The 13,821-nt window shown below is 44.2% G+C and overlaps 1 pseudogene; it reads right to left on the bottom strand.

The window, feature by feature from the left end:
- Nucleotides 1-9,847: 9,847 nt before the first annotated feature.
- LOC117096807 lies at nt 9,848-9,922 on the bottom strand (annotated as a pseudogene).
- Nucleotides 9,923-13,821: the final 3,899 nt, after the last annotated feature.

The following is a 13,821-nucleotide window of genomic DNA, read 5'->3' as shown; positions in this document are numbered from 1 at the left end:
GGAGAGGAGAAATTGCTCACAGTCCGAAGGAACAGCGTGCATGAGAATACATTTTCAAGGGGTTCTGCTTTCAAAACTGCACATTTTGGGAAAAATGTAAAAGGTGCTTTGAGATAACCTTCGTTCGTGTTTATTCCCAATACTCCCTCCTCTGTCCGTTTCACTCATCACAATTCAACTGCGTTATGACAGCAGCCTGAAGAGGAACCCAGGCCTTCCTTGTAGGACACCCAGCCCATAGCCTGCTCAATGAAAATGCCTGGTAAAATGAGCAACGTGGTTCTATGCTAATGAAATCTCGTGCCCCTGAGCGGCTTTCTGTTCCTCGTGTGGGCTGGGTGGCTTCTCTCCCACTGCACGAAGCCTACACCTCTCCACCCTGCCCAGCCCTGTTTCTTGGTTGAGTTTGACTCTGCAGCTACTCTTGGGCATGCCCTGGAGTCCGCCAGCCTGGGGTTGCTATGCCATGTCCATGCTGCCTCGTGTTTACCATGATCCCCTTGGCTGCTTGCTTCCTGTTATTCTAAATTTCCTGGAAATTTCCAGAAGAAAAGACTGCCCAACTTCTCCTCACCTTGGCACCCTTTCTACCTCTTCTGTTTTTGCATTTTACTTTTACTTTCAACATGCCTCTGTATCTGTTTAGTAACAACTAAAAAGTTTTGCTAATTAGGTTATGACTGTCTTAGGATTTGATGCTCTGTTCTTCTTCTTACCGGCCACATGGTTAGGGCTGCCTAACTAATTTTTCTGTGCCTCAGTCTTTTTCATCTGGAAGATAAGGATCCCATAATAACATTCACCTCCTGTAGGGTTGTTGTGAGAATTAAGTGAGTTTTCGCACACAAGAGGTTTAGAGCCGCATTGGCCATTTGCAGGTGCTGAGTGTTAGCTGTAATTTCTTTTTCTACACCCCCAACTGTTCTGAAAAGACGGCAAGGGCTGTGAGCCCTGACTTGGCCGTACCAGCAATTTGACAACAATGCATTCTGATTCAATGGAAAAAACTCAAATAACTCTTACAGATGAGTTTCAAAGTCAACACAAGATCACTACAGTACTCTGTGGTTTCAGACTTGGGTGGAGTATTGGTGCCTAAGTTGGCCTATTTCGTAGCCATTGGAGGTGTGAGTCTCATGGCACTACTTCAATACTTTGATCCTAAGATGTCAATAGAGAAAATATTGAAAAGTTGAGAAACTGATTCTGAATTTGGTTTTTATATTTTGATAAAAATGAAGGGAAATTAAAAGAATTTAAGGAGATCAGTCTTTTAAGAAATGTTCAAGTCAACTTTTTTGTCTAGGGAAGAAATGAAGACCAGTTATACATCGGCTCCCTTTTGTTTTTAGTAAGATCACGATATGATTTTGAGAATGTTCCTTGGTTTTACCTTGGGGAAGAGTTCAGTGTCATTGTTAAAGAAAAAAGATGACCTTTGATAAGGCAGTAAGGTAGACTTTTTTTCAGAGCCATGGAGACCCTGCAGTGGCATTTTGAAGTAGGTGAGAGAGATTGGGCTCAATTCCAAATATAACAAGAACAAATGGGAGTGTATAGTCAAATAGTGAGGTGGGGATCAGTGGATGGAATATTATTTACAGGAGACATCAAGGGTAAGGGGCATTCTGGCTACATCAGCTGAACAAGATTCTTGCTGAACACAGGCCAGGCTGATCAGACATAACCACCTGGGGATGGTGGAGGAGGAGAAACCTGATCAGACAGGGCGATCAGATACCCAGGATGGCCAAACTAAGCAGGATTCTTGCTAAAACTGGAGAATGCAGAGACAAAAAATGCTCCAAAGTCAGGGCTTATTTGAGAAGAGCTTAGAGAGGGGCCTGCCCACAGTCTGGTCAGGGAAAGAGTCCATCATGATACACAGTTGAGCACAAGACTCTTGGGGAATGCTACGACATCCACCTCTCCGGGGTGGTTAATAGAGGGCTGGTTTGGATTTGGGACTCTCTGAAAGGGGTCTCACCATGAAGACAGCAGGATGCTGACAACACCCACCTGGGTCTGCCATAGCATGCAGGCCTCATCTCCGTCTCCCCATGGGTGCAGCATGGCTGGCCAGCTTTGAGGTTGAGGTCATCTATGAGTCTCTGGCCAGAGCTCCCACATTCCGTAAATGGAAAATGAAATCTGAGATTTTCTGTGCTGTACCATCTTTGCTAGAATACTTGACTCAGAACCAACTATTAAGAATATGTTATGAGAGAACGAGTAGTGTATCACAGAGATATAAGTGTCAATCCTTGTTCTGGAATGTTCCCTGCAGTGGGGATTCAGCACAGATCATGGCCACTTAGAGCCTTGGGAGTGAGAGCAGAGGGCTGGGGAAGGGCCCTGGTGAGCCTTTCAGGTCTAGACTGTAGTGGCTTAATAGGAGCAGACATCCCCAGCCACCCTCTAGAGAGTTCTAATAGTTTTAGTCACCAAACTACTTCACCCTGACCTCAAAGGACATCTTCAATATGCATCTCTTTGATAATCTCCCCTCTTGGGTGAATTTCAGCCTCTCAAGTGGGCCTCCACCTTCCTTTTCAAAGAAAGTAGTTTGTTTTTTCCTCCTCTTCTATAAGATCTTCATGCCCCTATGCTATATCCAAGGTCTGGTGCTCAACTTCTGTTCCCGGTAACAACTGGCTTTTGTTTCTGACTTTCACTACAATTACAATCAACGCAAGCTTTGGGAAGCCTGCTTTTACCCTGAAGCACTTCCACATCAGGAGGTGCGAGCGCAGAGGTGCTCCTTACAGCAGATGGATTGCTGTACTACCGGGGAAAGGCCATCCTGTGATGTTCACCAAAACTAACAAACACCTGGAAAGGGAAGTTGTGTTTAATGAAAATAAACAAGCTGGTTTTATTCATTATACCCAAAATATTAGCCATCTCTAGTCTTTTCCTCACAGGTTATGGCCTGCAGGAATTACTGGGAGGGTTAGAGAAGAATGCTTTCCGTTAGTGAAACACAAGCTGTAAATTGTGGAGAGTATTGGATGAGAAAATGCACATAAAATCACTTGGAAACTTGCATTAGCAGGCAGGACAGATAGGTTCTGATGCTTTTCCCAGAACTATCACACTGCAGCCCTTCGGGGTGGAGGGGGTGTCACCATAAGGTAATGAGGCAGGTGGGAAGGCCACCTGTCTTGGCTCAGAGTCACTGGGGTGCCATCTGGGTGCAATTCAGGCAGGGGGGTGACTGACCACCTGTCCTGGCTCAGAGCCACTGGGGTGCCATCTGGGTGCAATTCAGGCAGGGGGGTGACTGACCACCTGTCCTGGCTCAGAGCCACTGGGGTGCCATCTGGGTGCAATTCAGGCAGGGGGGTGACTGACCACCTGTCCTGGCTCAGAGCCACTGGGGTGCCATCTGGGTGCAATTCAGGCAGGGGGGTGACTGACCACCTGTCCTGGCTCAGAGCCACTGGGGTGCAATCTGGGTGCAATTCAGGCAGGGGGGTGACTGACCACCTGTCCTGGCTCAGAGCCACTGGGGTGCAATCTGGGTGCAATTCAGGCGGCGGGTGACCATGTTTCCTTTAGTGAAGTTATAGCCTATGCTATGTGAAAAGCCTGGATGGTTCCCTAAAATTGACTTTAATGTTGTTTGCCTGTATTAATCAGCTTTAGAGTGTTTTATAAGTAGTTTTCCAGTTAATCACATTCATTATTCTTGATTTTTTTCTTTTTGTCCCTGTCACTGAACTTTTGCATATGTAGACAAAATAAAATGCTGTATATCTCATAGTGAAACCGTGTAACATGCACACATGCACACATACAGAAAGAGACAGGATGGTGAGCTGTGTACCAATAATCATAATTGACTAAACTGGCAATGTCAAACTACTGTGGTTTCTACCTCTCAAAGATCCTGAATGTCAGAGGTGACACCATCCGTGGAAATGGTAATTCATCCTGTCAACTAGCTGTGATGCCCAGGACCAAATGTTAGTAAGGCTGGGATTAATAGCAAGTGATCATTTGCGTCTGGCATTCAACTGGGAACTGCCGTGAGATGCTCCCACCCTGGGGTCTCTGTTCTAAATACTTTGCAGGAAGGTTCATTCTTAACATAAATAGCACACATGGTCTTTGCATTTTGCCTCCCATTCTAGCTGGAGAAACTTATTTTGTATGTTCTCCTAAAGGTCAAACTTCTCACGCTGAAAAAGAAAATGGGCATGAGGCAAAGGTGCAGGGAGCATCGAGGATGCTCAGTACAGCAGCTGGTGGTTGTCCTGTAACTGCTTCGTGCTTGTCTGTGTGTTTTGCCCAAAGGGATGTGGGCCCAAAGTTACTGCCAGGATCTGTCTGTGCCCTAGTTTTGCCCAATTCTCACGTCACCAATTCTACGACCCTTATTTCAGGCTGAATAGTTTTTCATGTGAGACCCACTACTGGAGGAAGGCAGCCGTGCTTGCTTACTCTAGTAGGAAAAGAAAGGCTGGTTTTCTTAGAGTGAAACTGTTTAAAATCTTACCTCTTATTTTTGCAAACAGATCCCTCCCACAGTGCTCCTAACACGTTTTACTTGACAATTAAATGTCTTTATGAATTAGTTTTTTTGTTCCCTGTTTCTCATTTCCCTTACCCATAAGGCTTACGTATTTCCCGTAAAGCAAAGTACCTTTCTTTTAAAACAAAGACCTTGAAATTAAGAAAGGTTTTTTTGGGTGGACGTGGTAACTCATGCCTGTAATCCCACCACTTTGGGAGGCCGAGGTGGGTGGATCACCTGAGGTCGGGAGTTTGAGATCAGCCTGGCCAACATGGTGAAACCCAGTCTCTACTAAAAATACAAAAATTAGCCAGGCATGGTGACGTGCACCTGTAATTCCAGCTACTTGGGAAGCTGAGGCAGGAGATTCACTTGAACCCAGGAGGCGGAGGTTGCAGCGAGCTAAGATTGTGCCACTGTGGTCCAGACTGAACAACAGAGAGACCCTGCCTAAAAAAAAAAAAAGTTATTATTTTTTGATATTGTTTTGTCTTTTTAAAAACATTAGTGATGGTGACCAAAACTTGGAAATTGTCAGTTGGGTGAGGCTTTCCAGGCTGTGTTTTCTCCATTTGACGCTCTTCCAGCAATCACTTTCTTTCAGTAAAAAATCCCAGGGGAAAATAATGTGAAATAACTACTTTGTAAATGATACCAAACCTAAGTGTTAATGTTCAGTATTGATACTGAATGTCTCTCAGCATTTTAGTTAGTTATGTGTGATCGTCCCTTAGATTTAAGAGTATAATATATCAGCTATTCTGTTAAGGATATGTATTTAATTCTTTGAAAAAAATATGTATACCAAATACATACAAAATTGAAAGGCTCTGTTTTGTATTTTTATATATGGGGAAAATAGGGAGAATTACAATTTATTTTGTAATCGAGTCCTAACAGTTCATTACTTTTAATAAGTAGCAATCTTACCAGCAGTGCTTTTCCACCATAGATTTAATTAGTCTTTCTTCCACCCCCACCCCTTTTGCTAGTTGACGGAGCTGAGAGGAGGGAAACGGCCGCAATTTGAAACCTTGTTAGAAATTTATGAAGTGCTAAAATGTTTTATTCCCAGAGGCTGGCTTGCCAGCTGTCACGAGCTCCCTGCCTGCCTCCACGGCTGTGATAGCAGGGGTAGGAGGAAGGCTGCCAGAGCTGCACAGGCTGGGGAAATGCTGCTCCTGTCAGCAGTACAGGGTGGAGGTGAGCTCCTCATTCCCCTGCAGCTGACCAGCCACGTGTGAGATGAGAATCCAGGGGATCTGGAGCAGGCATCGGAGCCCTAGAGTAAGGCCCTTTGTGGCTGTTAATAACAGGCACCGATCACTGATCATGCAATGAGAGGTCAGCTTTAGGTATGGAAATTAAAATGAATAAACACCCATTCTGTTGGTGGCCTCAAACAGATAATTGGCCTCTTCCTAGCAAAATGTCCCTGAAATAATTTCTTCTGGAGGAAACACCTTCTCACAAATGTTACCAGGTGTGAAGGATGTTCTTCCCGGGGTCGTAGCCTACCTGCAATGACTCGCTGTGCCCCCATCCTTCCCCCGTTGCTTCTATGATGCCTGGAATGTGTCTCTCAGGAAACAAAGTTAAAAAACATAAAAACACTTTTTTTTTTTTGGGTCCTTGAATGGGAATATCACTTGCACATCATGGTCATAGATACTCTGGAGAATAAACAATTCATAATAAAGGTACAAATCACCCACATTAGATGCTGGACTGGAAGAAAAGCTAAATCTGGCATGATGGAGACCAGGAGGCCCCGTGGAGGCAGAGGAGCAGGAGGAAGTGGGCAAGACCAGGGCCAAGGTCTGGGCCAGGCAGTGCCTTCATGATCTGCCTCCAAGTGGGCTCTGTGCAAGGAATTAGGCATGAGAGAAAGGAGAAGGGACCCCATAAATCTTTATGGCAATGACATTGGTTAGGAAAGTATGCCCTCAGCACCCTCTCCTACCTCCTCTGCCCCTCCAAACCAACAATTATAGTAAATACTGCTGGTTCCACAGATCTTTCTGACAAGTTCTTTTTTTTTTTTTCTGTGATACATGTGCAGAATGTGCAGGTTTGTTACATAGATATACATGTGCCATGGTGGTTTGTTGCACCTATCAACCCATCATCTCGGTTTTAAGCCCTGCATGCATTGGGCATTTCTCCTAATGCTCTCCCTCCCTTTGCCCCCCCCCCATCCCCTGACAGGCTCCAGTGTGTGATGTTCCCCTCTCTGTGCCCCTGTGTTTTCATTGTTCAACTCCCACTTAGAGTGAGAACATGTGGTGTTTGGTTTTCTGTTCCTGTGTTGGTTTGCTGAGGATGATGGTTTCCAGCTTCATCCATGTCCTTGCAAAGGATACAAACTCATTCATTTTTATGGCTGCATAGTATTCCATGGTGTATATGTGCCACATTTTCTTTATCCAGTCTATCATTGATGGGCATTTGGGTTGGTTCCAAGTCTTTGCTAGTGTAAATAGTACAGCAGTAAACATACATGTGCATGTGTCTTTATAGCAGAATGATTTCTAATCCTTTGGGTATATGCCCATTAATGGGATTGCTGGGTCAAATAGTATTTCTGGTTCTAGATCCTTGAGGAATCGCCACACTGTCTTCCACAATGGTTGAACTAATTTACACCCCCACCAACAGTGTGAAAGCGTTCCTATTTCTCCACATCCTCTCCAGCATCTGTTGTTTCCAGACTTTTAATGATCACCATTCTAACTGGCTTGAGATGGTATCTCATTGTGGTTTTGATTTGCATTTCTCTAATGACCAGTGATGATGAGCTTTTTTTCATGTTTTTTGGCTGCATAAATATCTTCTTTTGAGAAGTGTCTATTCATATCCTTCACCCACCTTTTGATGGGGTTGTTTTTTTCTTATAAATTTGTTTAAGTTCTTTGTAGATCCTGGATATTAGCCCTTTGTCAGATGGATAGATTGCAAAAAATTTCTCCCATTCTGTAGGTTGCCTGTTCACTCTGATAATAGTTTCTTTTATAGAGCTGTAGCTCTTTAGTTTAATTAGATTCCATTTGTCAATTTTGGCTTTTGTTGCCATTGCTTTTGGTGTTTTAGTCATGAAGTCTTTGCCCATGCCTGTGTCCTGAATGGTATTGCCCAGGTTTTCTTCTAGGGTTTTTATGGTTTTAGGTTTTATGTTTAAGTCTTTAATCCATCTTGAGTTAATTTTTTATATAAGGTGTAAGGAAGGGGTCCAGTTTTAGTTTTCTGCATATGGCTAGCCAGTTTTCCCAGCACCATTTATTAAATAGGGAATCCTTTCCCCATTGCTTTTTCTTGCCAGGTTTTCCAAAGATCAGATGGTTGTAGATGTGTGGTGTTATTTCTGAGGCCTCTATTCTGTTCCATTGGTCTGTATATCTGTTTTGGTACCCGAACCATGCTGTTTTTGTTATGGTAGCCTTGTAGTATATTTTGAAGTCAGGTAGCATGATGCCTCCAGCTTTGTTCTTTTTGCTTAGAATCCTGTTGGCTATATAGCTTCTTTTTTGGTTCCATATGAAATTTAAAGTAGTTTTCTCTAGTTCGGTGAAGAAAGTCAATGTTAGCTTGATGGGAATAGCATTGAATCTATAAATTACTTTGGGCAGTATTGCCATTTTCACGATATTGATTCTTCTATCCATGAACATGGAATGTTTTTCCATTTGTTTGTGTCCTCTCTCCTTTGAGCAGTGGTTTGTAGTTCTCCTTGGATAGGTCTTATCGCCTCCCTTGTAAGTTGTATTCCTAGGTATTTTATTCTCTTTGTAGCAATTGTGAATGGGAGTTTACTCATGATTTATCTCTCTGCTTGTCTATTATTGGTGTATAGGAGTGCTTGTGATTTTTGCACATTGGTTTTGTATCCTGAGACTTTTTTAAAGTTGTTTATCAACTTAAGGAGTTTTTGCACTGAGACGATGGGGTTTTCTAAATATACAATCATGTAGTCTACAAACAGAAACAATCTGACTTCCTCTTTTCCTATTTGAATGCCCTTTTATTTATTTCTCTTGCTTGACTGCTCGGGCCAGAACTTCCAATACTATATTGAATAGTAGTGGTGAGAGAGGGCATCCTTGTCTTGTGCCAGTTTTCAAAGGGAATGCTTACAGCTTTTGCCCATTCAGCATGTTATTGGCTATGGGTTTGTCATAAATAGCTCTTATTATTTTGAGATATGTTCCATCAAGGCCTAGTTTATTGAGAAATTTTATCATGAAGGTGTTTTGAATTTTATCAAAGTCCTTTTCTGCATCTGTTGAGATAATCACGTGGTTTTTGTCAATGGTTCTGTTTATGGAATAGATTACATTTATTAATTTGCGTATGTTGAATCAGCCTTGCATCCCAGGAATGAGGCCGACTTGATCATGGTGGGTAAGGTTTCTGATGTGCTGCTGGATTCGACTTGCCAGTATTTTACTGGGGATTTTCGCATAGATGTTCATCAGGGATATTGGCCTGAAATTTTCTTTTCTTGTTGTGTCTCTATCAGGGTTTGGTATTAGGATGATGCTGGCCTCACAAAGTGAGTTAGGGAGGAGTCCCTCTTTTTCTATTGTTTGGAATAGTTTCAGAAGGAATGGTACCAGCTCCTCTTTGTACCTCTGGTAGAATTTGGCTGTGAATCCGTCTGGTCCTGGGCTTTTTTTGGTTGGTAGACTATTGATTACTGCCTCAATTTCAGAACTTGTTATTGGTCTATTCAGGGATTCACCTTCTTCCTGGTTTAGTCTTGGGAGGGTGTATGTGTCCAGGAATTTATCCATTTCTTCTAGACTTTCTAGTTTATGTGTGTAGAGGTTTTTATAATATTCTGTGATGGTAGTTTGTATTTCTGTGGGATCAGTGGTGATATCCCCTTTATCATTTTTTATTGTGTCTATTTGATTCTCCTCTCTTCTTTATTAGTCTATCTAATGGTCTATTTTGTTAATCTTTTCAAAAAACCAGCTGCTGGATTCATTAATATTTTGAAGGTGTTTTCATGTGTCTATCTCCTTCAGTTCTGCTCTGATCTTAGTTATTTCTTGTCTTCTGCTAGGTTTTGAATTTATGTGCTCTTGCTTCTCTAGTTTTTTAAATTGTGACGTTAGGGTGTCGATTTTACATCTTTCCCACTTTCTGATGTGGGCATTTAGTGCTATAAATTTCCCTCTAAATACTGCCTTAGCTGTGTTCCTGAGATTCTGGTACATTGTATCTTTGTTCTCATGGGTTTCAAATAACTTGGTTATTTCTGCCTTAATTTTTTTATTTACCCAGTAGTCATTCAGGAGCGGCTTGTTCGGTTTGCGTGTAGTTGTGCGGTTTTGATGCTCTACATGTTTAGAGAAACTTCTCTAGTAATGAACTACAGAAATGATCCCTGAAAGTATTCTTCTGATGAGTCCTTTTTTTAAAAAAGTAAATGTAGCAGAACACTCTCTAATTGGGAGCTTTCCTCTCTGTGTTAGTTTGTTAGGGCTGCTAATAAAGCATCACAAACTGAGAGGCTTGAACAAGAGAAGTTTGCTGTGACTTGCAGTTCTGAAGGCTCCAAGTGCAAGATCTAAGGTGTCAACAGGTTTTTTTTTTTTTTTTTTTTTTTTTTTCTTAGAGCTGTGAGGGAAGGATCTGTTCCAGGCCTCTCTCCTTGGCTGGTGGATGTCTGTATTCATGATCACATGATGTTCTCCCTGTAGTGCACATCTGTGTTCAAATGTAAGATGAGAGAGGGAGGGGTGGAGGAAAGAGAAAAAGAGCGGGGGGCAGGGAGAGAGAGACAGACAGAGATGCTATGTTGTTGGCTTTGAAAAAGAGAGGGGTGGGGGGGGCATGAAGCAGGGAATACATGTAGATTCTAGAAGCCAGAAAAGATAAGGAAACAGACTCTCTCCTAAAAACATTTGATAATAGGTACCAAGCTGGGAGACTTGGAGCAGACAAGAGCTGTACTTAGGTTTAGCAAAACTGCGTCTTCGTGATGAGCCAGACTCAAGGATGATACAGTCCACTACTTGGATCATGGATGCAGCCTTGGGATTAACTTGAAGTCATTCACTGAGTTCAGATGCCAGACTGGCTCTTTCCATAAGGACTTGCTTGGTTAGGTGGGGGTAGAAATTCAACAGTGACTCTTGGATTCCAGGAGAAGGAAGGCAAAGAGCCAAACTCCAAGTTGTGCTTTGGGAATGTTGTGATTATAAGTAAGTGCATCAGCTCCAGGCTCCACAGTGTCACATGCACACACTATGAGGACTGATCGTGTTGAATCTCTGTGAGGTGTCTTGGGGATCCTGTCCCAGCTTGGGAAGGTGAAGGGATGTATTAGAAGGAAGGCTTGGGGCCAGGTGCAGAAGCGGGAAGATTCTGGAGGCCAGGCACAGTCCATGAGCTGTAGCCAGAGACCTGGCATGAGAATCATATCTAACTTCCCAGAAAAACAGGACAGCCAAGCCAGGCATCAGTCAATGATCACAGGAGGAGAGATTTGCAGAAAAGCAAAATTCCTCTACCTGGGTGGCAAAATGCCACAGCTGCTGAGGCTTCCTTGACTCTTGCCTGCTTGGAAGTGGCAAAGCAGTGACTGCTGGTGGCTATGAGTGCTTGTTAAATGGCCCAGTCTTACTCCTTGACTGGCCTGTGCCCAGGACCTCTGCAGTTGGACAGAAAGAAAGAACAGTGTCTCTAGGGTAAGGCAGGTGAGAATCAAACACAAATTCCACTCTGTATGACCTGTGGCTCCCATGCATGCTAACGTCACCTCTCTCAGCCTTAGTTTCATAATGTAAAAAACAGGAGGAATTCTGAAATGTTTGAAGCAGGTGTGAAGCAAGGGCCAACTGGATCAATAAATGCAAACGTGGCCGGGCATGGTGGCTCACATCTGTAATCCCAGCACTTGGGGAGGCTGAAGTGGGCAGATCATGAGGTCCAGAGATCGAGACAGTCCTGGCCTACATGGTGAAACCCTGCCTCTCTCTACTAAAAAAAATAAAAATAAAGATAAAATTTCAAAAATTAGCTGGGTGTGGTGGCATGCACCTGTAGTCCCAGCTACTCGGGAGGCCGAGGCTGAAGAATTGCTTGAACCTGGGGGGTGGAGATTGCAGTGAGCCAAGATCGCGCCACTGCATTCCAGCCTGGTGACAGAGCGAGACTCCGTCTCATACGTAAATAAATGTGAATGTATCTAGTTCAGCTCCTGATTCCTCATGGAGGCAGGAAAATGAATGCCCTTCTCGTCACCTCCCCCTTTTGATGTGTGGAGGGCGATGGCTGGATTTTCATCTGGGACAGTGATGGAGATAGAAGGTAGCAGTGAGGAAGGAAAAGGAGGGAAGCAAAGACTGGCACCCCAGGCTGTGTAATGACTGCTGGCAGGGGCAGGCTCATGGGATGATGGCAGGAGGGATGGGGAGCTGGCTTTGAAGTCCTGGACTGACGCCAGAGTGGTTCTCATGCTCCTTTAGCAAGTGCTCTGAGGCTAGCCCCAGCAACCAACCCAACAAATTGAGGGCAGCACAGAAGAGTCTGGACAGCCCGCTCCCTGCCGTATCTATGTGCATTATCAGCCTGCAGGTGCACCTTGACTCAGGTGCAGAGAGATAGGCAGGTCAGCTGGCAGGCTGCCGCCAGGGATACGGGTATTTATCCATGATCAGAAGGGCACAAGGGAGTCACGTGCACTTTAAAGATCATTCGGTTGGTTTTTTTATTCAGGCTTAAAAAGATGTAATCCAACCTGAAAAGATTCCAGGGGCAATGAGGAATTCAGAGTAGAGCCGGCTACCGGGTGACCACGATGCTTGGAGCATTTGGGGGCAGGGAAGAGTCGCGATGCATGGGGTAATGGGGAGTGGTGGGAGTGGGATGGGCACTCAGGATAGGCTTGGAGCATGTGGGAGCCTGGGAGCCTGGGGACTGTGGTATCCAACCTGGAATCCTCTTGGCTGGTCTGGGAGACTCAGTGCCAAGAGATGGGACAGGATGGGGCTAAGAGCAAAGGCCCCAGGCTGGGAGGAGCTGTGTGTCCCTTTTCTCTACCCTTCTCTCCCTCTCCTCTTTGCCCCTCCTCGCTGACCCATTTCACACCCCTTCCAGGCAGCCTTGTGCAGTCCAGATCCCTCTACTCTAAGGATTGTCACAAGCACACTTGCGTTCTTTGTTTATGATGATCTATTAACGAGAATAAATGTTTGGTTGTGGGTCAGATAAAGGGCTAAAAATCAGAAGTTATCCTTAACATCTTTAAGATGCTGCAGTGTATCATCTGTCAGGGCACGAGGGTCTTCATTAGGCCCGCTAAAGAATCCCATTTCTCTTGAACCAAGAGTGTCTTGATTGAGAGGAAGACAAGACCATTTGAGGTGTGAAGTTTTGGGGTAGAGGCCCTTTTGGGAGCCGGGTTAGCCTCCAGCTTCCCCAAGGAACCAAGCTGCCTCCCTTCATCCTCGCCTAAGCAAGCAGCTGGTGACAAAACCAGAGTTGGCCTGAGGGGTTCAAAGGAAAACCATAAATAGACCCCAAAATAAGAAAATGTAACTAAAATTCTTTCCACTTTATGTCAGAAGTCACCACATCTCCTGCCCTCTGTACCTCAGTTTTAGGTCTTTATTTTGTGTTCCTCTTTCTTTTTCCCAGTCCCTTTTTCTGCATTTCTCAGGGCATATAGTAATGTCCTAGGACAGCCAGAACAAAGTGCCAGACGTTGGGTGGCCTGAAACAGAAGGAATTTATTGTGTCATAGTTCTAGAGGCCAGAAGTCTGAAGTCAAGGTGTGGGCACGGTGGTCTCCCTCTGAGGCTCTGGGCGGGAGTCTGCTTCACATCTGTCTGTGGCTGCTGGTGGCTGCCTTCTCAGTCCCTGTCATCGTATCCATCATACTGAGTTCTCCCTGTGGGTCTGTCTCTGCCTCTCTGGGTCTTTGTCCAGATTTCCTCTTCTTTATTTATTTATTTATTTTTAATTTTTTATTATACTTTAAGTTCTAGGGTACATGTGCACCACGTGCAGGTTTGTTACATATGTATACATGTGCCATGTTGGTGTGCTGCACCCATTAACTTGTCATTTACATGAGGTATATCTCCTAATGCCATCCCTCCCCTCTCCCCCAACCCCACGACAGGCCCCGGTGTGTGATGTCCCCCTTCCTGTGTCCAAGTGTTCTCATTGTTCAATTCCCACCTATGAGTGACAACATGCGGTGTTTGGTTTTCTGTTCTTGCGATAGTTTGCTAAGAATGATGGTTTCCAGCTGCATCCATGTCCCTACAAAGGACATTAACTCATCTTTT

This window comes from Trachypithecus francoisi, unplaced genomic scaffold, assembly GCF_009764315.1.
Source record: "Trachypithecus francoisi isolate TF-2019V2 unplaced genomic scaffold, Tfra_2.0 Lachesis_group14, whole genome shotgun sequence".
NCBI classification, from domain to species: domain Eukaryota; kingdom Metazoa; phylum Chordata; class Mammalia; order Primates; family Cercopithecidae; genus Trachypithecus; species Trachypithecus francoisi.
The sequence above is the reverse complement of the archived record's forward strand: the minus strand, read 5'-3'. Positions and strand labels throughout refer to the sequence as shown.